The sequence below is a fragment of the Cupressus sempervirens genome, chromosome 2, assembly GCF_028749045.1.
Source record: "Cupressus sempervirens isolate cs-2001-9-10 chromosome 2, ASM2874904v1, whole genome shotgun sequence".
Taxonomy (NCBI): domain Eukaryota; kingdom Viridiplantae; phylum Streptophyta; class Pinopsida; order Cupressales; family Cupressaceae; genus Cupressus; species Cupressus sempervirens.
This window is the reverse complement of record NC_143119.1, coordinates 69,577,988-69,601,940: the sequence shown is the minus strand read 5'-3', so window position 1 is coordinate 69,601,940 and position 23,953 is coordinate 69,577,988. Positions and strand designations below refer to the sequence as shown.

Below are 23,953 nucleotides of genomic sequence, written 5' to 3'. Positions count from 1 at the left end.
TATGCAAAAATGGGAGCAAATGTGAGTATGAATTTCAATAGAAATTCGATGCAAATTCTAATTCATCCTCCTCAAAATGAAGAGATGAGAGTCACTTAAATAGACTTTCCTGGAATCCGTCAATGGTTGAGATCGATTTCAATCAACGATCAGGATTAAAGGTGAAGTTCAGTCATAAAGGAAGATTCCCAAATTAAATGAAGTTAAGTGATTTCTTTTCAGTAGAATAAGGAGTTCACTGATTTAATTTGAGTAGAATAAGGAGTTACTAATTTAATTCCTTTTTGATCAACAGTGAACTGAAAATTTCCCTTTTTAAACTGAACAGAGATTTTGGTGAGATATTTAATTTAATAAAATGAGATATGCTCTCATAATTACCTTTTCAATTTAATTAAATAATTCTATTTAATTAATTAGAGACACTTTTCTTATTTAATTAAATAACTTCATTTAATTAATTAGGAATGACTTCCCATTTAAATAAATAACTTTGTTTAATTGATTAGAAGTAAGTTCTCCATTTAATTAATTAAAATAGACACATTTATTAAATTAAATAAATTTAATTCCATAGTACATCAGCCTTAGGATATAATTTAATTTAATTAAAGTATAAATACTTAGTAATTAAATTAAATATTAATCAATAGGTTTAATGTGACTAATATCAGTAAATACTATAGGAATTAAATAATAAGCATTATGAATGTAGATTAGGGTTTTTTGCATCTGACAATTAAGTCAAGTAGTGAGTAGCTGAATAAGAATTTTCCTAATGGAAGTGGACGTTAGAATTGGTTAAAAATAGACCAGAATTGGTATCATGGCAATGAGCCAATTTTGAGGTATTACATTTTGCCCCTCTTTGAATGAATGTGCGAGCAGCACATTCAATTCAAATAAAATTAGAAAGGATGATGCGAAGATGAGATTGATTCTAAAATTGATGACATAGAGACCAATTGATAAGCTTTTACGGACTATCTCTAGAATAGAGCTTAATCCCAAGGAATCCAAGTAGAGCACCTAGATACCTAAGATTGAAAGCAAGATAATAAGGTCCAATCATGAGTCATAGAATCATCCCTAGAATGAGGCTTGATTCTCAGATTTAACACAGTAAAAATTGTAGAATTTTTGGGTCAAAATTGGATTTTCAGTAATTCGTTAATGGTTTTTTCATTGAAAAATTAATTTACACACCAAATCATTGAATTAAAATCTAAAATGTTTACTAAAAGTTTAGGATGATGTCTAGATATCGTAATAAAAAATTTAGAGTTTTTAGATTTAAAATATATTTTTATTAATTCTTTTATGGTTTTCCATAAAAAAATTAATTTATGAGATAAATCTCAACATTTTGATATGAAATTTTTATTGCCAATTTGGGACACTTTCAAGAGCTCATAGTAAAATTTTTTAGATTTTTCTGATTATAACTTTTTTTAAAAAAAAATTTCATAAAAACATTAATTCATGATGCAAATCCTTGAGTTTTAATCAAACTTTTTTATGCAAGTATGTGGAAAGCGACAATGAAGGACACTAGAGGATTTTAATTTAGAAAGGAATGAACTTGAATGACTAATCATTTTTCCTTGAATGAATGTTGCAACTAAAATTAAAATCCAAACACACTCTTGAATGCTTTCAAATCTAAAATAATCAAATTCAATCTTGAATGCCTTAATGAATTGACAAATCTTTCATTTGAATGAATGTGCTAAAAAAATCAATCTTGAATGTCATGGATTAAAATTTACATGTTTTTCATTGGAATGAATGCTATAATACAATCTTGAGTGCCTTAAAGAGAACACATTTTCATTGGAATGCATGTTAGTAACACACTCTTGAGTGCTTAATTATGAAAGAACCATTGCAATGAAATATATTCGGATTTTGGTGCTAAAAATGAATACATCCAATCTTGAATGCATAAAGGAATTGAATCTTTTTCCAATCGATTTCTTATGTTGACAACGCTCGATTTACTTTTGTTGACAAACTCTTGATTTATTATGTTGACAACACTGTAAGTTGGAAAGAACCTTGCATATCAAACACGAGTGTCTTCAAGAGTAGAATACAAAATCTAAAGATTCATTGGGAAAGAACAAGTGTCTTTTAAACCCCAAGGCTACTTATGTATTCACTCCTCTCGCACCTTTGAGTGATCTTGAGTGCACAAGAAATAAGTGGACTTGTTTTTTTTTTAGGAGGCCTACTTGGGGATTTCATCACCCCTTGGGATGACCTCAGCTCCCATGTTCTGGCAAAGAATAAATATTGGAAGGTGAATCGAAAGACACCTCTCTTGGAAGTATAATCTTGTCACTCTTGGCTAAGCCCCAAAGAACCTTATACCTTTGGGAAGTGAAGGTGGAGATTTGGGTTACCATCTCCTCTTGACTGTGTGGCATTATTTTCTTTTATCTATAGATTTGGGCGTCACGTACCTTGTGTATATTGAGGACACCTTATAGTTGATCTTTGTATATCCTAGTTGAAAGCCTTGATAGGATTATTGATGTGCTTGGCGTGCTTGAGTATTCAAAGTCCAAAATCTACATAGAGATGACATTTTAAGTGTGGTCTTGGTATAAACTTGTCAATATTTTTCTACCTATGATTATTGCAACTAAGGGTGGAAGAGAGTGTTTTTTTTCTTCACATAAACCAAGGACATCAAAATGGCGAACAAAAAATGCTTTAAATCCAATATGTCTAGTGATGAAGAAGATATAAAATAATAAGCATGATGAATGCTGATTAGGGTTTTCTGCATCTGACAATTAAGTCAAGTAGCGAGTGGCTGAATAAGAATTTGTCTAATGGAATAGGACTTTAGGATTGGTCAGAAATAGACCAAAATTGGTATCATCGCAATGAGCCAATTTTGGGGTATTACAGCTAGCCTAGTACTCCAACGACAGTATGCATGCAAAAGATCCTAGCAATGACTGAGTGCGAGTAGCGTAGTAGTGCCTCCCTTGTAGGATGCTGGTTGTGCCTTTTTCTTAAAGGGTGGTGATTTTTTAAATTAAAAAACTATTATATTAAAATTATTTGTGTAACCTTATTTTAAAATATAGGCCTTGGAGGAAAATATTATTTGGCTCTCTTGTGAACGACATCCAAAATTGAATTGTCTTATATGAAACTAGGGGTTTTGACACACTTTGAAAGCAACTGTAATTTCCTTTTGGACTCATAAGGTACCAAATTTTGAAGACCCGCTTATTTCAACAAGAAATACCCAATAATTGGCAAATCTGATCCAACAAACTCTTGTTCCTATTGGCAAATCTGATCCAACAAAATCATGAAGGATTTGATAACAATAAATCCACAGATCCATTAGAACACTTACATGGAAGAACCTATCACAAAAAAATAGATAAGAGAAGGCAAGGGTTTGGCTCTGAAAATATGGAAGTATATATTATTAGACTAAAAGAATGAATGAAAGAATATACTTGATTAATCCTTATAGAAAGAGATCATAAAAATAAAAAGGAAAACCCTAAGAGGTAAATCGCTTATAATAATTAATATTTAATTATTAAATAAGAATGCATGTGCATAAAAGAAAATCTTAAGAAAAGAGTAAAGGTAATTTACTAAAATTAAATTAAATTAATCATTTACTCTAACAAATAATATATTTAAAATAGAAAAGTTAATGTTGAAATTATGATGATTTTGAATAATAGTTTGTTATAAAAAAAAATGTGATTTAATTATTAGATGATATGTTTGAAAAACATTTAAATGAAAGCATAGAATAATTTATATGAAATGATAATAATTGGATGTAAAATTTAAAATGAAGTTTAAAAAATAATATTTCTTAATATACTTTGTTGACATTAAATGTATCACCCTCATTCACTGACATTGCAATTCATGATTGGAAATTTTGAAGTAGTCAATGAGAGTGCATTTCTTGCCATCTTCTTAAATTGACGTAAAACTTAGTCATAATCTCAAAAGTCAAATTTGAAAAAGAATTTGCATGGTTGACTATGTGCACCAACAACTGAAAACCTAAAATCTGAAAATAAATTTGCATGGCTGACTATGAATATTATGGGAACGTAAACATAGTTCAATGTTGGATCTCTTATTTCCCATTAGTTATCACTCTAGTAATAACCTCTTGATCTTACTAATCTTGTTGTTTTTGTGATTTGTTGTTCTCAAATTTGTATCTTAAAGATTGATCTATAAATGAACCCTCTTTCATGCTTACCCAATTGAAACATGAGACCAATAAGAACTTACACTTGTCAAATAATATGACGATTGTTAGTTTTAATAAGCACGGAATAATTCAATTAATATTATTATAAATAATCTTATTAAAATAAATATAAATTATTATTTTTCAATATACTCACTATGTGAAATAATAGTAGCTGTAAAATACGTGGTTTTATTAGATAATACGTTCGGAAAAATATTTAAATGAAAGCATAGTATAATTTATACCAAATGGTAGTAATTGGATATAAAATTAGAAGAGCAATAATTTTTTTTAAATTTCTTTAATATACTCCTGTTGACATTAAATGTATCATCCTATGTTCGTGACATCGAAATCCAAGATTGTATAATTGGAAGTGGTTAGCGAGTGTATTTCTTGGCTTCTTCGTACATTGACATAAAACTTAGTCACAATCTCAAAAATCAAACTTAACAAAGATTTCGCATGGTTGACTATTTTCACCAACAACTAAAAACTTTAGGCCCCATTTGGTTACTGGAATATGAGTGGAATAGGAAAACGAAATTAGAATATGTTTTATATTCGTTGTTTGGTAAGGCCTCGTTTGGTTGCTGGAATATGAGTGGAATAAGAAAACGAAATTAGAATATGTTTTATATTCGCTGTTTGGTAAGTTCAATCGAAATTGGGAATAGGAAGACATATTCCAATTTCGCTCCTAAAATGAGCATATGTCTATGCCAAAAAATATCTGTTATTGGAATAGGCCATTTCCATTCCCATTCTGATTTTCCATTAAAAAAAAATTTTCGATTTTTTTTTTGAATTTTTTTAAAAAAAATTTTTTAATAACATTTTTAAAAATTATATCTATTTGTTTAAAAAGATGGAAATGAAAATGAATTAACTAAAAAAATTTAGGAAAAATGTTTTTAAAAATACAAAATTTAACCTTATTCCTATTCTATTTTTGTACAACCAAACAATAGATTAACATATTCTCAGTCGAATTCCAAGTGCACCAAACATGATTCGAATTGCCTATTTCTATTCCCATTCCTCATTTCCATTCCCATTTCATTTTTCTATTCTAATTTTCTATTCCTATGCCAGCAACCAAATGGGACCTAAGCTCAATCAAAATTGGGAATAGGAAGACATATTCCAATTTTGCCCCTAAAATGAGCATATGTCTATGCCAAAAAATATCTGTTATTGGAAGGCCATTTCCATTCCTATTCCGATTTTCCATTATAAAATTTTTTATTTTTTATTTTTAAATTTTTTATTTTAAAACTTTTTTATTTTTAAATTTTTTTTTTATTAATTTTTTTTTTTTTTGAATTTTCTTTTTTACTTTTACTTTTTGTATTTTTTTTGTTAAATTTTTTTTTAATCTTTTTTTTAATAACATTTTTAAAAATTATATCTATTTGTTTAAAAAAATGAAAATGAAAATGAATTAACTAAAAAAATAATAAATTAAAATATTTTTTAGGAAAACTGTTTTTAAAAATACAAAACTTAACCTTATTTCTATTCTATTTTTGTACAACCAAACAATAGATTAACATATTCCCAGTCGAATTCCAAGTGCACCAAACATGATTGAAATTGCCTATTTCTATTCCATTTCCTCATTTCCGTTCTCATTCCATTTTTCTATTCTAATTTTCTATTCCTATGCCAGGGGCCTTGACATTCTCTTCCTTTCTCATCAATTTCACTCCAATTTCGCCTCGGAAATTAACGTGAAGACGAGGACAAGTCATGCATTTGAAGTCGTCACGTTGAGAGTTTCTGTCTCCACCGTAAACCTGATAATTCTCGTTGCATCCCGCAATGAATAAATCGTCGAAAATAAAATAAATCTCCAAATATATTAAGCAAGGTGGAAGTCAGGTAAACAGATATCGATCAAGGGAGTTGAATTGTCTTCTCCGCGTTAACACAATTTCGAGATTATTTCATATTCACTACGAGGAAGAACACATTTCTTGCAAATCACTGGTCATGGCAATTATAAATACTTGAACCATATCAAGGCAGAGATCATAAATCTCGAATTGGAAAGTTATACAGATCTATTCTCAGTTATCCCTCATCTTCATTTGCTCTTCTAATCCAAGGCTAACATCATAATCTTGATTTGGTTCCATCGTATTCATTTGGTCTTTGAATTGCATAGGATCATTACTAGATTGGCATAATGAAGAGAACAAGTCTGCGTATTGAGGGAATATGCAGGGATATCGATGAAGGAAGGATTAAAAGTTCGCTGCGGGCAAAACGTGGAGTTGAGAGCGTCACTGTTAACATTCAAAGCAGAACAGTCATTGTCGACCATGATTCGCAATCTACATCCGACCTTGGTATATATTCTCTCATATTACGCCAATGATTGCTTTGTTATTTAATAGCGTTTCATAGTGTGATTTTTAATTACATGTGAATACTAGAAACGTTTTCCCATGAGGAATTTCTAGGCATTTTTGGTTGATGTGGTTAATGATATTTGTGCAGTCAATGCGCTAGCAAGCCTTCGATTCAATGCTCGAGTTCTACAAACAACAGATTTATAGGAAATGGAAGAAAAGGCGGAAGTATTATCACCATTGATGGTTTCAAATTAGCTAGATTTGCACGTTTCCTCTCAATTTGGACAAATGATTGTATTCTTTTCGATTGCTCTCTTAGAATACGGTTCCTGTCTTAGTTTTCTTGCTTTTCATTCGTTGATTCTTATAGTAGTCGTCTGCTCTCAGCATTCGGACAGACTTGCATCGTAATATCCAGTGCCAATTCATTGTAATGTAGTAGCAGTTCAAGTTGATTTTTTCATTATTTGAAAACTTGCTCTTATTTTGTGTTTCTCTCAACTGTTCCATAGTTAGCTCCACAAAGAGGAGGTTGTAGGGACTTCAAATTACAATCTATCTAGAAAATTGTGATAAGATTAAAAATAAATTGATGGAAAGTGTTAAAATTAAAATGATTTTTAATGTCAATGAATAATTATAAATGTTGTTGGGAATAAGAACGTATTGAAGGGGGTTGACACATATAAAAAAAAATAGATATCTTTATTGAGGTCATGTGAATATGTTTTTAATTATAATATTGTTAATTTATATCTTGTATCAATATTAACAAGGACAAATGGTAAATGTTTAAATGTTTAATATATCAATAAGACATTAGTTAAAAATTAACCGAATTATTAGAAGAAAAAGGTAATATCTTTTTCTTTTGATCAAGAGCGAAGGTGGAAGTATTAGCTCTTTGATGATGATTGTAGTTACATAGAAGGGGAAAAAGCAACAAGCCCTAAACATTTTTTTGTAATAATTTTTTGTCAACTTTAAAACTCATTTTCTTTGGTAAATGTGGGACTGATGAATGTTGATGGTTGTATTATAAATCTTTGTTAATATTTATTGATACAATTGTAGACAAGGGGTTTATCAAGCCTATTGCTTGTCATGTGAGTTTGTTTTCTCTGACCACAAAGCTGTAAATACAAAAGCTAGAAATGAGAAAAAATAACAATAATATTTTTTTATAGAAAATGTGGAAGTTGCTTACCCTTTACTGCTATATTTGGTCAAATTTATTGATGTCATGAATTCTTATTATAGTTCAATAAATGGGTACCTTAAGGGCTTGCAGTTGCTCTTTTCTTGACAATCCTAGATTTCAGTTGACAGAAAGATAGCTCACAATAATCATTATAATAAGTAATCTCATAAATTCTTGAGAAAAAAAGCCTTGATTATTTTGTTTATGGCCTACAAGGCATTAAAGACCTACAAGACATGACACAAAAAATATATTGTACAAAGTGACCCCCATCCGGTACTATTTGCTACAACTCTTTGTGTAGTCATCTATTTGCCATCATTCTTGTAATCTTTAAGTTCCCCACTTTTTTTCTTCAGTTTCACCCATGCCATCCTTCCACATTTAAATTGTGGTCACTAATAAGAAATATAACTTAGGGATGATGATGTTAATCCTAAAAATTAATTGTAAAGTGTAGCATTTATTTTGAAACAACATTTCTTCATAGAAATAATCCCAATAAAAAAAACCTATAAAGCCCAAAAGCATTGGTAAATCATGTTGATACCTATGATGCTACATCTTTGTTAGCCGCATTTTGAAGATAAGATTTATAAGGATTGGAAAGAAAAAAGGGAACTAAGAAAAAACCATAGAGTTAATGACAAAGTATATACACATCCTGCAAAATCTTAATGCATTAGCCATCCCAGGTAGTGCTTTAGTAGTAGATGTTACTTCCCTTGCTAATCAAAAGTCATTGACCAAGTTAAATAGGATAGATCTTTAGCTGGAGTCTCTAATGATTAGATAGATATTGTGCTGGCCAATGGGGTGAGTTAAATATCTAAATTAACTCAAACTAAAATATGATCAGATACAATGGTAGAAAAAAATGGAGTTTATACTAAATGTGTGGTAAGCTGAGAAAGTGAAGTGGGATGAGTACATCATCTAAATTACAAAGGTCAAAAACTATGGTACTGCTATGTTCTTGACATATATGTTTGATGTTGTTATGGATGTTGATTTTTTCTTCATTGCAAGATCCAATTTAGAGTGGAGAAACATAACCATCAAGCATTTCCTAGAGGAAACATCAAAGTTGTTGAGGGAGATGGAATGTCTCAAATAGATCCTAGACAATGATATCAAGTGCATTGATGTTAGGATCATGAAGTTTGATGATAAACTTGAAAGGGGGACCCAAGAGGTATTGACATCCTTTCAGGACACAATGAAGATAATGAAAAAAAATTGGAAGATTAGAGTCAAGGATATTTCCATTATCGCCTGCGTGGACTCCATCATGATTTAATACAAGAATCATTTTAAAGAAGACAAAAAATAATTGGACCCTATTCACAAGATTGAGTGCATGTTGAAAGTAAGGCTAGAGTAGATCATATTACCCCTACAAAAGGAGTTACTCAATTTTTTTTCCACCTATAAAAAAATGGAAAGACACAAATGGTGTTCTTACTAAAAATCCAGACCAATGGGCCAATCCCACTATTGCAAGTGAAAAATTATTAGATAAGATTTAGGGGATACTTTCCTTAGCATAATTTTCTTTCCAACAATTGTTTTAAAAATTATGTTTAAGTAATGTTAGTTTATAACTCCTTTAGGGATTTAGTTTTTGAAACTAAATCTTAAAGCCATGCATGTCCATATAAGAATTACTTTGACATTTTGATGTAGGAGCATCCTAGTAAATCTTCAATTCTACATATTGGAGCCAAGTGCCAATGGTTTCCAAATTTTTTTTGTTGTTGAGTTGTTCTGTTGGTGTTTGAAAATGTTGCCCATTTCCAATTACCCTCATGAGAACAAAAGCACATCTAGGGGCAGCTAACTCCCATTTTCAACATGCCCATTCAGACACCAGGCCAACTATAAGGCTATACTCCTTCTGCACTTTAGGCTCTACAAAACTTAGGCGGGTGAACCTATAGAATCCTTATATGGTACCAGTTATCAAAGCATACATTGAATCTAATATGAAGCAGATAAAACCCTTGATATCTCCTAATGGCTTATGAAACAACACAGATTCTACAATAGCTAGGTGTAAACCTATATTATTCATAAACTGAGTGAGGGTTTAAACTTTTATGTCCACTTCAACATGAAGGGAAAATGATTGATTTATATTGAGAAAAGACAGCATGTCCAATATGCAGCAAAACTTTAATGATCCTACAAATGACCAATGCCTTATCCATTAGGGCAATCCCATAATCTAGAATTATGCATCCTTGAACATCACTCAACATATGGCATCTGTAGAAACATTCATGTTCAGTTTGTTCACCTTATGAATCAAACAACAGTATCCAATATAACCCCATACTTTCACACATCCTTCTCAATGAATCTGAAACCCTGTATGAAACCACAAGCAATTATATGACTCCTTGAGTCAAAGGCAAGCAAACTTCAAACATACAATCGGACAATTGAAAATAGGTTCAAGATCTTTGTTCTTGAACATATAAAATTACAAATTCAATAAGAAAGGAGACAAAATTATATTGAAATTCAAAACCTTCTACACATTGTATTTATCTCCTTGAAATAAGTACATTAGGAATGCATAAAACAAGATACAAGATCACACTACTGTATCAGAACTATCTATGAAATCTATATGTTGTTCATACAAGATATGCTGAGTGTGTGGCTTTCATAGCCTGAGCAGAGCTATAAGAACTGGAAAAATAGAAAACCAACCAACAACCTTTTTTCAGAGAAAGAGAGGGAATAAGTAAGGAGAGGGAAATTCTCAGATCTGGTCTGAACAATTGACAGCTATCCACTAGGAAAACTCTTTCAATAGGTTAAAACATCTTTTTGATCTTCTTCCCTAACTATTAAATCAAATCTTTATGATTACAACTCTCAAAGGCTTCAAAAATATGAGATATCTGATTCCCATTGTAACTGATTTCTGCTCCTAAAGTGAAAACATGGTAAAAATTGAAAAAACTAGTTACAAGGTAATTTCTAAAAGCAAATGAACCTTTTAGAATCTATTTTCTCCATATCCAAACTTCACCAAGTATTGAAATCTTCTCTGTAACCACCTTTGATGACTCATGATCAGATCTACTCACTGTACTGAGAAAACCCCCAAAACTATAAAACTGCTTATAACTTGAACCACTACAATGCTGTGCAAAATCTGACCCCGTATTCAAAAAATATACCTCTCTCCAGTTTTGACGGTATATTGAAGTGCCTAATTCAGATAAAAAATGGCCCTGTTATGGCCATTTGAAATTCAGGGTTGTGAGACATGATCAGACATTAAAATTAAAAAATTAAAAAATTTACATAGTAGAACTATATAAACTTTTTAAATTTATTCAAAATTTTCATCCCGTGCATTTGAAGCTTCTTTGAATTTCATTTTCATTTTCACTTTTATGCTCAAAGTCTCCTATCCATGCCATTGTCGAAGTCTGACTGGTTGTGACCCCTTTTGAAATATTTGTAATTAATTAATTAATTAATCTTATTTCCTTCTCGTAGCACTGGAAGCCTCATTCATTTGAATTTACGTTCATACGCCTTCAATGGAGATATTAATATTTTATTAATATCCCATATACCCCCATAGCATCTCGAGCACCTGAAACTTCTTTTACGCACATGCGGGCTTTAAACGCCTTTACGTTCTCATGAGCAATCATGTAAATCCAGAGAAGCTCAAAATTTGATTCACGTCCATACGAGATCCTCAACTTGCGTAGGAACGTAAGCCTTTCACTTTACCTTCACGTTCCTACGACACTTTATGCTCTCACACCCTGAGCATATCCTCAAAAATGTTTAAAATTCACTTCTCGGGCCTACAGGGTCTTCATGTATGATCGGAGAGCTTTGAAAATTGTCTTACGCCCACACGCGGTAAGCGTACCATTGGAGGCCTTTGCAACTTTGTTTTCAATAATACACATGTTCTAAGCTTGGGCGAGTCAAAGCTTGTTGACCTCAGACCCCTCCATGCATGTATCGGATTCCACAAAGAAGCGTGTCTTTGAAGACACTTATTATACATACTGCCCTCCTGTATTTAAGGATTACAAACTACTTCTACACGGACAATATGGGATTAACACCCTGAGTCCTTTGCTTGCTCTACTTCTATTTCACATGGATTTTTATGGCTTTAGAAGGCAGATTCAATAATTTGATTGCATTGGTGTGGTTTTTCTATTTGTGGGTGCTAATTGCTTGCCCAAGTCATGGGCTCTACTCTGCTGCAAATGGATAAAATATGACTATCTCTGGTGTCTTTCATTTTCTATGTGCTTCTTTGACTCTGACTATAGCTTTTATTGTGGATGCAAGATGTCTTCAGCTGCACGTTGAAACTCCCTTCATTTATGCAGAAAATCTGCCTCCTTTACAATGGATTTAAACATTCATATGGTCTGCAAGTGAATTTGCACTTGACGTGCCCTCCCCTACATTTGTTCTTTGTATGGATAAGGCTCTTTTGACTACATGGGAGTTCTGCTTGTTTGCCTGCAAGCCAGCAGCTTTTCACATCTTTAATACTGCCCCTTCATGGATACTTTTGTTCTCTCATGGCATCCTAGCTTGAGCTCTTTCTTTTATTGATATTCTCTTTTACCTCAGCCGGATGCTTTCAAATTAAGACGCCTTCTAACTTCACTTGCCATCATGGACGTAAGACTTGGCTTTGACTGCATATGTTGTTTTCTTTCAATGCATGAGAGTTCCTTTGACCTGTGTAGTCTCTATTGAATGGAAATGTACAAATACAAATCTCAATGAAAAATGAGTGAATTTGTCAAGAACAAGACAAAGATCCTTGATTGGAGCATGTTTAGAAAACTCATAGCATAATGTTTCTTTACCAACATGTTCATCTAGCTCTCAAACCATTAATACATGAGTTAGTGTAGATTAAGAAGCTCTCTTTAATGTTGAAGGTGTGTTAAAAGCAACTGCATGTGAAGGGGTGGAGTCTTCATTTTTGCTTTCATCGCATTGAAAACATGAGACACTAAGGGAAAAGATGAGACATCTGCATATGGCACATGTCCAATCAACTGTAGGAGTTGCACCTTTAGAAACTCCTTGCATTGATTTATTCAAAGAATGTACCTATCCTCCTTGAGTTGCTCCTAAACCTCCAGTTGGCTTGCTACTATACTCAAAGACAAAGGCGTCATCCATTCACTATCAAACCCTTCTTCACCAATTTTAATAATGCTTGGTTGGGTTATATTGATCATTCCAACTTAACTATAGCATGCCCATAGCCTTTAAAACTAGAACAATCATTAATATCATATAATAAACCGAGGTAATCATTTTATATTTCCTCAATTTCTCTTGGCATCTTGTTCAAAATAAGTCGGACCCCAGGTGGGTTTAGCCTAAAAAAAATTCGTTTATGAACAACTGAACCATCAAACTAATCCACTGGTGACCTGATATTGATTGAAACCAAGTTCGATCACTGAACCATTAAATAAAACTCGCTTCATCACTTCTTTGCAAACTATCATTTTTGCGCCAAGGGGTCCATTGACTACCCTTAAAAATTGACTTGAACCTCTGACCGGGCCCTAAAAACTAGAGCACTAATTCTCTATTCCACACCCTTCTACCCCGTCGGATCTTGTCTCATGAAAAATTCTCAGTCAAAAGATATTGACTGTTAAAGTCACCCTTTTAGAACTGCCTGCAAACAAATATGTCAGAAAACACTAAATTGGGTTCGAAATTTCCTTCAAAAACTAGGCAAATGAGCACATGGGGAAACAAAAATTGGGGCACTCATTCTCTGTCATGAGGACAATATGAATATGCGATTTGGGCTCTTGAAAAATCACGAGGCGCAATTGGCGAACGTCTGAAGTTGGCTACTCAGAATTGCAGGACAAGAGACAACAACAGAAAAATGTTTTTTGCAAATGAAAAGGCCCTGGAAAAGTGTGCAAATGGATTCATCAAGGTTTATAAACTGGCATGCTTAAAGTATTTTCAGTATAGAACACATGGAAACCAACCATTCAATCTCACCTATCATAGATTAGGAGATATGACATCATGAACAGGGCTACTGACAAATATGCAAATACTGACACCAGTAAAACTTAAGAAATTGCGTTTGAAATTGCATTTGAAAACTAATCAAATGGATTCGTCATGAGTTGAAAATTGAAATATAACAAGTCTCCAATGCTTATAATGCAACGCAAAAGGAATTTTAGCATTTGGATTAACTGGTCAAAAGTTATAGCACGTCAAATAGGGCTTCCCAAAATTTGGAATTAATTGCAAAAGCATGAAAATAGTAACTAACCAACTTTGAGGAATTCAAAACCTAATCAAAAGAACTCGAAACGACTCAAAATCTGAAACATAGGTTCTTGGGTATGGAATCTAGACACTCCCAAATCAAAAAATCACAAAACATTTCTGGGTGCAAGATATTCAGTGTCAAACAGGGCCTCCTGACGCTGTTTGACACTTAGGTGAAAAAGCAAGATTGACAATTGTTCAAAACAGGACTTCGCCAAATAACTCAGAATGATGATTTGACCATATGGAATAGGTAGACAGGATGAATGGAAGGTGTTAGAAACATTAAACACCATTTATGCATTAACTCAACAACGAAGTACATAGGCTTCACAAAGCATTTATAGGCCTGAATTTCATAATAGTGCTCAAAATTGACCATGCAATTTTGAGCGCCAACATGTTTCGTGGAGACCAATTTACTATAGCACTTAGTGGATGCTGAGTTACTGTAGATCCTAGTAGGTCTAAAAATATTGTAGCTCTTAGTGGATGCTGAGTTACTAGAGATCCTAGTAGATGTTGAGCTACTATAACTCTTATTGGATGTCAAAATATTGTAGCTCCTAGTGGATTCCAAGTTACTATAGCTCTTAGTGGATGTTGAGAGTTACTATAGATAGTGGATATTGAGTGTTCATATATGTGCCAAGTTCTAGTATTGGTTTTAATTTTGCTCCTGATGAGTTTTTTATTAGTCAACTTTTAGCATTTAATTTATGTGTGGATATTTAATTTTTGTTCCATCTGACTTGTGGCTCAACATATATTTAATGTGAGGGATTTAATTTAGTATGTAATGCACTAGGCTAACTTGTGGCTTAGATAGGTATAAGCAAAGGGTTTTGTGGAGTCTTTAGCATAGCTGGAGAATTCATTCATGTGCACGAGTGAAGGGGATTGTGTAGATGAAAATTTTGATGAGCTATAGCTGTGGCTTGGGAACCAAAGAATTTTCTTGGTGGACCTCAGGGTACAAGAATGGATTTTCTTGGTGTTCTTATATAGTTGTGGATCTGAACTAGTTGGAATCAAGTTTGAAAGTGGATCTTATTGGGTCTTGTAGACCTAATATTTTAATCATTGTTTCTATTTGGCCCTAACTTGGAAGGCCATACAACTAGGCATATTGCATGTAATCATTTATATCAATGAATAAAGAGATTTCATTTGGTATCAGATATTGCATTACTGTTGTTTTATGGTTGTATTTCTATTGTGTGGTTGTTTTTTATGGGTTTGAACATCTCCTTTAGGGATTCTCATTCCTTGCACTATGTTAGATGGTATTAGGGCAAAGGTTTTTTTACTGATTGCGTTGACAGATTGGAAAAGCTGAGGTATTTTACACTAGGACTGATAGAGAAAGTTGATCTTGTGACTGGTTGATCTTCTAAATTGATGGATTTGTTGCTTAGAGTTTGCTAGAATTTTGGAAAATGCCTCTAAAAATATTGGACCGTAGGGAAATTGATGATCATACTAATGCTATAAAAGGAGGGATCTTGAAGAAGATTAGAGCAGAGTTCAGATCTAAGATTGTATTGATGAAGAGTGACATTATTGCTGAAATTGTAAGTGCTTTAGGTGGTATACCTAGGCATGTGGGCACTAAAGGTAGTTATGGGGAAGTTTTTGAACACTTTGAAGTTGTTGAATCTAGTGGTGAGGATGGAAGTGATCATATGGAGAGACCTATTGGAGCTAGGGTTAATCAGTTTGCTAGACTTGGATCTCTATTGAAGCTGAAGCATAAGATGGAGGTTTCTAATTTCTTAGGTACTTTGACTCATAAAGACTTGATTGATTGGATTGGTGAATTCCAAGACTACTTTGAGCTTGAGGATATTGAGGATCCACTTAGAGTGAGGTTTGCACAAGCTAAGTTGAAAGGACATGCTTCTCTTTGGTGGAAAGAATTGCAAAGTGACATAAAAGAGGAAAGTAAAATGAAGATCTCTAGATAGAGATTAATGGTGGCTTTAAGTTGAAGGCTATGTTCATTCTCGTTGATTATGAACTTGAGTTTTTTAAGAGATTAAAGAATCTAAAATAGAAAGATGTGTCTATGAAAGATTATATCAAGAAGTTCTACAAGTTGACTATTCAGTATGGTCATAAAGAAATGTCAAAGGAAAAGGTAGCTTAGTAAAATAATGGTTTGAGATTCAATATCTAGGATGAGGTTAGTATGTTGAAATTTTTTTCAGTTGAGGATGCTTATTAGTATGCCTTGAAGATAAAGGATAAGTTAAAGAGGAAATGTCAAGGAAATGCTAGAGGAAAAGGAGAAGTAAGATAGGTTGGCACAAACTAAACCAATAGCTGAAGGTGAACAAAAAATTGTTGATCAAAGAAGTAGGATAGGTAGAGGTGAGTTAAGAGGAAATTTTGTTAGATGTAAAGAAGGGAAGAGATATTTTGAATGTACATTTAGTAGGACAACTAATTTTTTGAATTAGGTTGTATTTAAAGACAATCATCCTGGGAAACGAGAAATTTTGTTGGCTCAACAAGTACTAGTTGACAAGAGGACTTTGGCTGTCAGAGGACTAGTTTGTTCAAGACTTGTTGTAAGTCTAGTGCTAAAGTTTGCAACGTGATTATGGATGGTGGTAGTACTGATAATCTTTTTGCTAAGGAGATGGTTAAAAAACTTGGTTTGAATAGAATAAGACATCCTTATCCTTATAGGATTGGCTAGTTGCAAGGTGAACATGCTTTGGAAGTGGGGGAGAAATACCTTATTTCTTTTCAAATTGGGAATTATAAGGATCAAGTGTTGTGTGATATTGTGGACATGAAAATTTGTCATGTGTTTCTTGGTAGAAATTAGCAGTATGAGTGTAGGGATGTGCATGATTGTGTCAAGAATGTGTTTACCATTGAGAAAGGTGGTAGGAAGTTTTCTCTAATTCCTTTGTAGAATGAAGAGCTCTGTAGGAGGAACCTGAGTATTGGCAATCGAGTTGTGTTGGCAAATTCTAAGAAGGTTGGAGATCAATGTGGAAAGCAGACTTGTAACATACGTAAGATGGATGTGAAGAAGAAGAAGAAGAAGAAAAAGAAAAACAATTGGGAAAGAGTGTACAAATTGAAGATTTGGAGCATATGCATGTGAAGAACCAGTTTGGGATTTATGTGTTAAATCCCAAAAGATGTTCTTCTAGTTACTTGACCATCTTTTCAAACCTAGGGTTTATAGTGTAGGATCATCCTATGCTTTCTCGCAATCCTACATATTGGATCTAGGTGCCAATGGTTTCCAATTTTCTATTGCTGCCAAATTGTGCAGTGGGGACTAAGTTATTGCAGCTCTTAGTGGATGCCGAGTTACTATAGCTCCTAGTGGGTGCCGAGTTACTGGAGCTCTTATTGGATGTAAAGTTATTGTAACTCTTAGTGGGCGTCAAGTTACTATAACTCTTAGTGGATGTTGAGTTACTATAGCTAGTGAACATTGAGTGTTCCTATATGTCCTAAGTTCCAATATTAGTTTTTATTTTGTTCCTAATGAGTTTTTTGTGAGTAGAGTTTTTGTATTTAATTTATGTATGGGTATTTAATTTTTGTTATGGCTGAATTTTGTCTCAACATATGTTCAATGTGAGGGATTTAATTTAGTTTGTAATGCACTATGCCAACTTGTGGCTTAGTTGGGTATAAGTAAATTATTTTGTAGAGTCTTTAGCACAGTTGGAGAATTCATTCATTTACAGGAGTGAAATGGATTGTGTAGATGTGAATTTTAAAGAGCTAGGGTTATGGCTTGAGAACAAGAGGATTTTCTTGTGGACTTGAGGGTACAAGTGTGGATTTTCTTGGTGTTCTTATCCAATTGTGGTTCTGGACTAGTTGGAATCATTTTTCTAAGTAGATATTGTTGGGTCTTGTAGAAATGATATTATAATTTCTATTTGTATTCGTCCCTAGCCCAAAAAACCTTAAAACTAGGAGTATTGCATATAAAAAAATATATCTATGGATAAGAGTTTTGATTTGGTATTGGATCTTGCATCATTATTGTTTCACTTTTGTATTTTTACTATGTTGTTGTTTTCTGGGGGTTTGGACATCTCATTCTGGGATTCTCCTTCCTTGCACTACATTAGATTTTGAGAGGGTCAATTCTTTGGATACATGATATTCTATGATACATGATATTTGATGTAATGATATACGAGATCATGTGGTTTTATATATGAATCTTGGGTTTTAAATCATATGGTTTATTGAAGCACTTTTGCATATGTTCTATTGGAGTGAATGTATGCAAAGCTGGATCTTTATTTGCATTAATGTTGATCTTGAATCTAGAATAATAGATTAGCCTTAATTTAATCATTTTACTTTAAGTTTTATAGTTATAATTATTCATGTTGCTAATCATTGTTGTGAAATTTTATTTGTTTTTCGATCTCCACATTCTTCTCATTAGTATGAGCTCAGTGTTTTTCCTTATACTTTCTAGTCAAAAGTAATTGACAGATTCAATGTTTTAAAATAAGATTCAATTTACAAAATCTTTGACATTAGGAATCTATAGTTGTTAAGTATAGAGAGTTCTCTATCAAAGGTACTCATTTGTAAGTGTGTATGTATTTTTTCTAAAACTAGAAATAGAGTCAAGAATTAGTTAATACTTTAACAAGAAAAACTACTCACTAAATTTTTTTTACAACTCTACTAGAGAAGCCACTAGTGTGTCCCAGGTATCAATTAAACTAGGTATGCTCCATAATGGTCTTGTTGCACAAACATAAATTTCATGTTTTAAAACCAAACTTATGATTTGATAACACTAAAATAAGTTATGCACAATATAGTTATAGAAATATTAGCCTAGAAACCATCAATAAATGTCGTTAATCCTATCCATCAAGAAGATCTTGAAAACCCTAATTGAGATAAACTTGTTAGGAAAAAATACACCAAGTATGATAAGCTTAAGGGATTCGTTGATGATGACTATAAGGCTCTAAAGAAGTTCAATTTTGATCTTAACTATACCTATAGGAGAAAGAATTTTTTTCTATCCATAAGTAGAATTTATTCACCTGATAAGACTTCTCTTATCACTACTAATTGAAAATGTTAATAATAAAAGGAACCATAGTTCTGTCACATTTTAGTGCTTAGCTTCTGAATGACATATTACTTAATGTGAAAAGAAATAATCCTTGTGGTGCCCATGTTGTCCCTATGAATCTAGGACCCAATCATGATACTCTTGCAAAATGTGTGAGAGATGTTCTTCCCAAGTTTAGTAGTGATGGGAAGAAATCTATAGATGAACATTTGATTACTTTTAACAATGCATTTGGGGTTCTTGATGTTCCCATTGAAAATGTGGTTGCTAGTTATTTGTGCAAACCTTTAAAATAAAGTAGTTGCAAATTGGTTCCACTATCTTTCGCATGGAGAAATTATTGATTTGGCTTCTATGGTGAATTGTTTTGAAGTGAGGTTCAAAGAGGCTAATTATGAAATGCTCTCCTATTTTAACTATACACAATTTGATAGAAAAGTTCAACAAGATATTGTATAGAATACATGTTGCAAAGAGACAAAATGATAGAAATAGAAAAGGCTTCTTTGTCAATGCCATGCGACCTGACATTAGTTTTCACTTAAGGAAAACCAAGGTGGTAGATGTTGATGTAGCCAAAAAATTAGTCATTGAGTTAGAAGATTACTTGATATCCACAAGGAAATGGAGGAGAGAAGTAAAAGTACATAACTCACAAACATCCACATTGGGTTCAACTAAACACTTAGTTGAGAGATCTACTTAATCACGTGATAATGATCAAGAGGAAATTGTCAAAGAATACTACACCATACTAGGATATTCAAAAGAAATATCAAAATCAAGGAGGAGGAACATTTGGTAAACAACTACATATGTTGCCAGGTTGAAAAAATTTAATGATCAAAAGCACTTCTACTAGTAAGGAAAATATTAGCACCTTCCACTTGACAAATAATCATGATGGTGCTTCCTACTAAAAAATGGTAAGATATGTGGAAACAAAAGTGAATAAGGAAATAGTAGAATAAGTAAAAGTTGAGTAGGGAACCTTAGGAGGGCAAGACAACTCTATCAAATATTACCTCAAATATGAGTCTAGTTCAGAGCATGGTAGTGATATGCTTCTCTCTCATGAGGAACCTTATTTCTTTGACCTTACATGAAACCAGCTTGGGAATAAGTCCCCTACTTATTCTTCATCTACTTCCACTCTAATAAGAAAAGGAAAATTCATAAACTATTTTCTTAGAGATCCCAAGGTTCAAAGAACTCCAATGCCATAAGTGAAGATATTGAAGTGACATGATCCAAAACATTCATTTAATATTGCTGAGTTCTATAAGTCTATGGAGCTCCAAATTTCCTTTTCTAATTGTTTAAGGTCAACGCTTAACGAGAGATATATATTAATCGATCATGTAAGAGGTGTCACTCATCAAAAAATGGCCTACCTAGTGAATTCTATGTCATTCATTGAAGCTCACATTGAAGTTGAAATACACCCCTAGTTAAATATTTATCTATACATAATGAAACTTCAAAGAATTATAGCGTAATTGAAAACCCAAATCCATTTGATGTCTCTTTGTTTATCCAAAACCATAAGTTGAGAAATTTAATAATAGACTCTAGAGCCCCTGATAACACCATGCCATGTTTTGTCACCAAAGCTTTAGATTTTCCTATGATAAAGATATTTGGAAAATGCTACTCTATTGATTCAAGTCTCTCTAGTTGAGTTCCCTAATAATAGAGTTAAGTTGACCATCCTAGTAGTAGACATTCCATCTAGCTACATAATTTTGTTGAGTCTAGCACATTTTGCAAAGACCTAGCAAGAAAGGTTAAACTAGGCTAGTCTCAAGATACTATACCAATTGGTAATAAAATAGCTTTCCTACACCTTGAGACTATGTCAAAATATACGTCCTTCCCCTCTAAAGACCCTATATCTAATATATTATATAATGAATCTAACTTCGCTAATTATGTGATTTTTCTTGAAGAAGATGTGGTAGGTATGGGTGAAGTAGTAGATTATGGTATATGGGAGATTGAATTTGATGGAAACTCTTCTTCTGCTAGGTCAAGAGCTGGACTTGTACTAATATCACCCTTAGGAAAGATAATTCCTAGTTCTTTCAAGTTAGTATTCAAAAATACAAAAAATGCCTTTGAATACAAAGTCCTACTATTGGGAATTGATGAAGCCAAATAGGGGGGAGTCAAATTCTTGAAGGCTCACATGGATTCATAATTAGTAATCAAGAAAGTCAAAGATGATTCTCCAATGAAAGATAGTAGACTAAGGCACTAGAGATATAAAGAATAGAGTGATTTTTAGGTACTTGATGCCTTTTCCATTAAATTGGTGCTTTGGAAATTCAATGCTAGAGCTGATGCATTAGTAGGGTCATTCATCTTTAATGATATCACACCCCTATTTTGAAGAGGACCTATATACTATAGAATTGATTTATTTCCCTAGTGTACATAAAAATAATGATTCTTGATGGGTATTCAATGATGATAGATCACATCAACACCTTCTTGCAAGGAATTCAACATTTTAGTGTCATCTTCTTTGAAGGTTAAACTTTAGGATGTTAGAATTTCTATCTTGACTCTAGGCATAAACCTGATGTTGGAGTTATCCATCTAAAACTAAACCAAATTCTGAAAGGACTAGCGGCATTGGAAATACTCTTTGACAGAAGAGATCATTATGTAGGGAAAATTATAAAGAAATATGAAAACTAGTCTGGTGAATGCAAAAAGGTAAAAATAGGCATAGATGAAAATCCAAAATTTGTGAACCTAGGCACCTATTATAGTGAGATTGAAAATATGACGTTTACTAAGTTTCTAAAAGAGTTTTGTGATGTGTTCACCTAGTCAAATGAATATCTAAAGTACTTTAGGAAGGGTAGGTTCAAGCATTAAATTCTATTAAAACCTAGAGCAATCTCATTTAGGAAAAAGTTGAAGAATTATAACCCTAAGGTATCAGATGCCATCTTGAAAGAAGTAGAAAATATATGGAAGGAATGCATCATATATCACATACATCACTCTACATGTATAGCCAACATAGTGCCACCCTACAAAATGTTTAGTGAAATCAAAACCTATGTAGACTTAAGGAACTTGAACTAGGAAAGTCTAAAAGAGAACTTTGTATTACCAAAGGTGAACCACATCTCGTAGATAATTTTTGGCTCTAAAATGATGTCCATGATTCATGTATTTTTGGCATACAATCAAATTAGTGTATCTACAAAAGACCGACACAAGAAATACTTTAACATTCTCGAGGGAGCTTTTGCCTATAGTTGGATGCCCTTCAAATAGATAAATGTAGGAGAAAACTTTCAAATGGAAATGACGTCATCTTTTGCACATCTCTTGGATATGGTGATTGTGATTTAAAATGATGATATCATTATCTTCTCTAGAAGGAGGAAGAAACACCTTTTTTATTTGAGAATGGTCTTTCATAGATGCTAAGAACACATGATTTCTTTGAATCCAAAGAAGTCTATGTTTTGTGTCACCAAAGGTAACCTGCTATGTTAGTGTTGAAGGATGGAATCAAAGTTAATGTAAAATGAGTTTAGTCAATTGGGAAACTATGCTTACCCTCAAACATGAATTCCTTTGGTCAAATAAACTTTCTAAGAAGGTTTTCATGAGATTTTGCAGAAACCACCAGGCCTATAGGTAATCTACTAAGTGAGAAGTTGAATTTCAAATGGGATGAAGAAGCCACTATAGCCTTTAAAGAAAATTTGAAATTTATTGTTTGGGCCCTAGTCTTGGCACACTAAGACTATAAAAAGGATTTTATTATCTATTGTTACTATAATGAGCACACTATGTCAACCATATCCTTGTAGAAGAATGATGAAGGTAAGGAATTTCCTATCTCTTTCACGAGTATTCCAATAAAGAACCATGAGTTGAGATATTCTCTCAGAGAGAAGCAAGCCTCATTGTAGTAAAAGAAGTAAAGTATTTCCTCTATTACATTTTGCACTTGCATTCAATAATATTTGTCCCCAACCTCACAATTAAGGGAATTCTCACTTAGAAAGAGGTGGATGTGAGTAAAAGAGAAACTTGGGTGACACAATTTTAGGAAGTTGATTTACAAATTAAACCTACAAAACTTTTGAAGGGAAAAGACTTATGCAAGTTAATGGTGCAAAAAAAATAACTTGTTGAAAGAGATGAACCACTAATATTTTTAGTAAGTTTGAAGGATACATGGTTCTTAGATATTGTAGTCCTGACCTATGGTTGAATGCCCCAAGAATCTTATAGGTAATGAAAAAAGAACCCTAAGATTGGCATTTACTAAATATGTGACCATTCACAATTTCCTTTAAAAAAAGGGATTAGATGACATGTTCATATGGTGTGTTGATAGTGACCAATAGAAGAGGTTCTTCTAAGAATTCCATGATAAAGCATGTAGAGGGAATTTTTCATCCAAAATCACAACCTTTAGGATCTTGAAGAACAAATATTATTGACCTAGTATGTTCGGATATGCATAAAGTGGGTAGGACTTTATGGTAAGTGTAGTTTATTTTTAAGTAAACACTAGTTAGCAAAATTTCCTTTAGGACCTATATTCATTAAAGAACCATTTGAATAATGGGGTGTGGATTTTATAGGGCCTCTAAATCTTCCTTCAAGTGCTAGACACACCCATATTCCTATTGTAATAGACTAATTTACCAAATGGGTCAAAGATGTCCTTGCAAAAAAGA

At 32.8% G+C, this 23,953-nt stretch overlaps 1 long non-coding RNA gene across 1 annotated transcript; it reads left to right on the top strand.

The window, feature by feature from the left end:
- Positions 1 to 6,324: 6,324 nt before the first annotated feature.
- Positions 6,325 to 7,110, top strand: LOC149571088 (uncharacterized). The gene is made up of 2 exons (XR_016358405.1): positions 6,325 to 6,609; positions 6,761 to 7,110. It is a non-coding gene; the product is annotated as an uncharacterized LOC149571088 (long non-coding RNA).
- Positions 7,111 to 23,953: the final 16,843 nt, after the last annotated feature.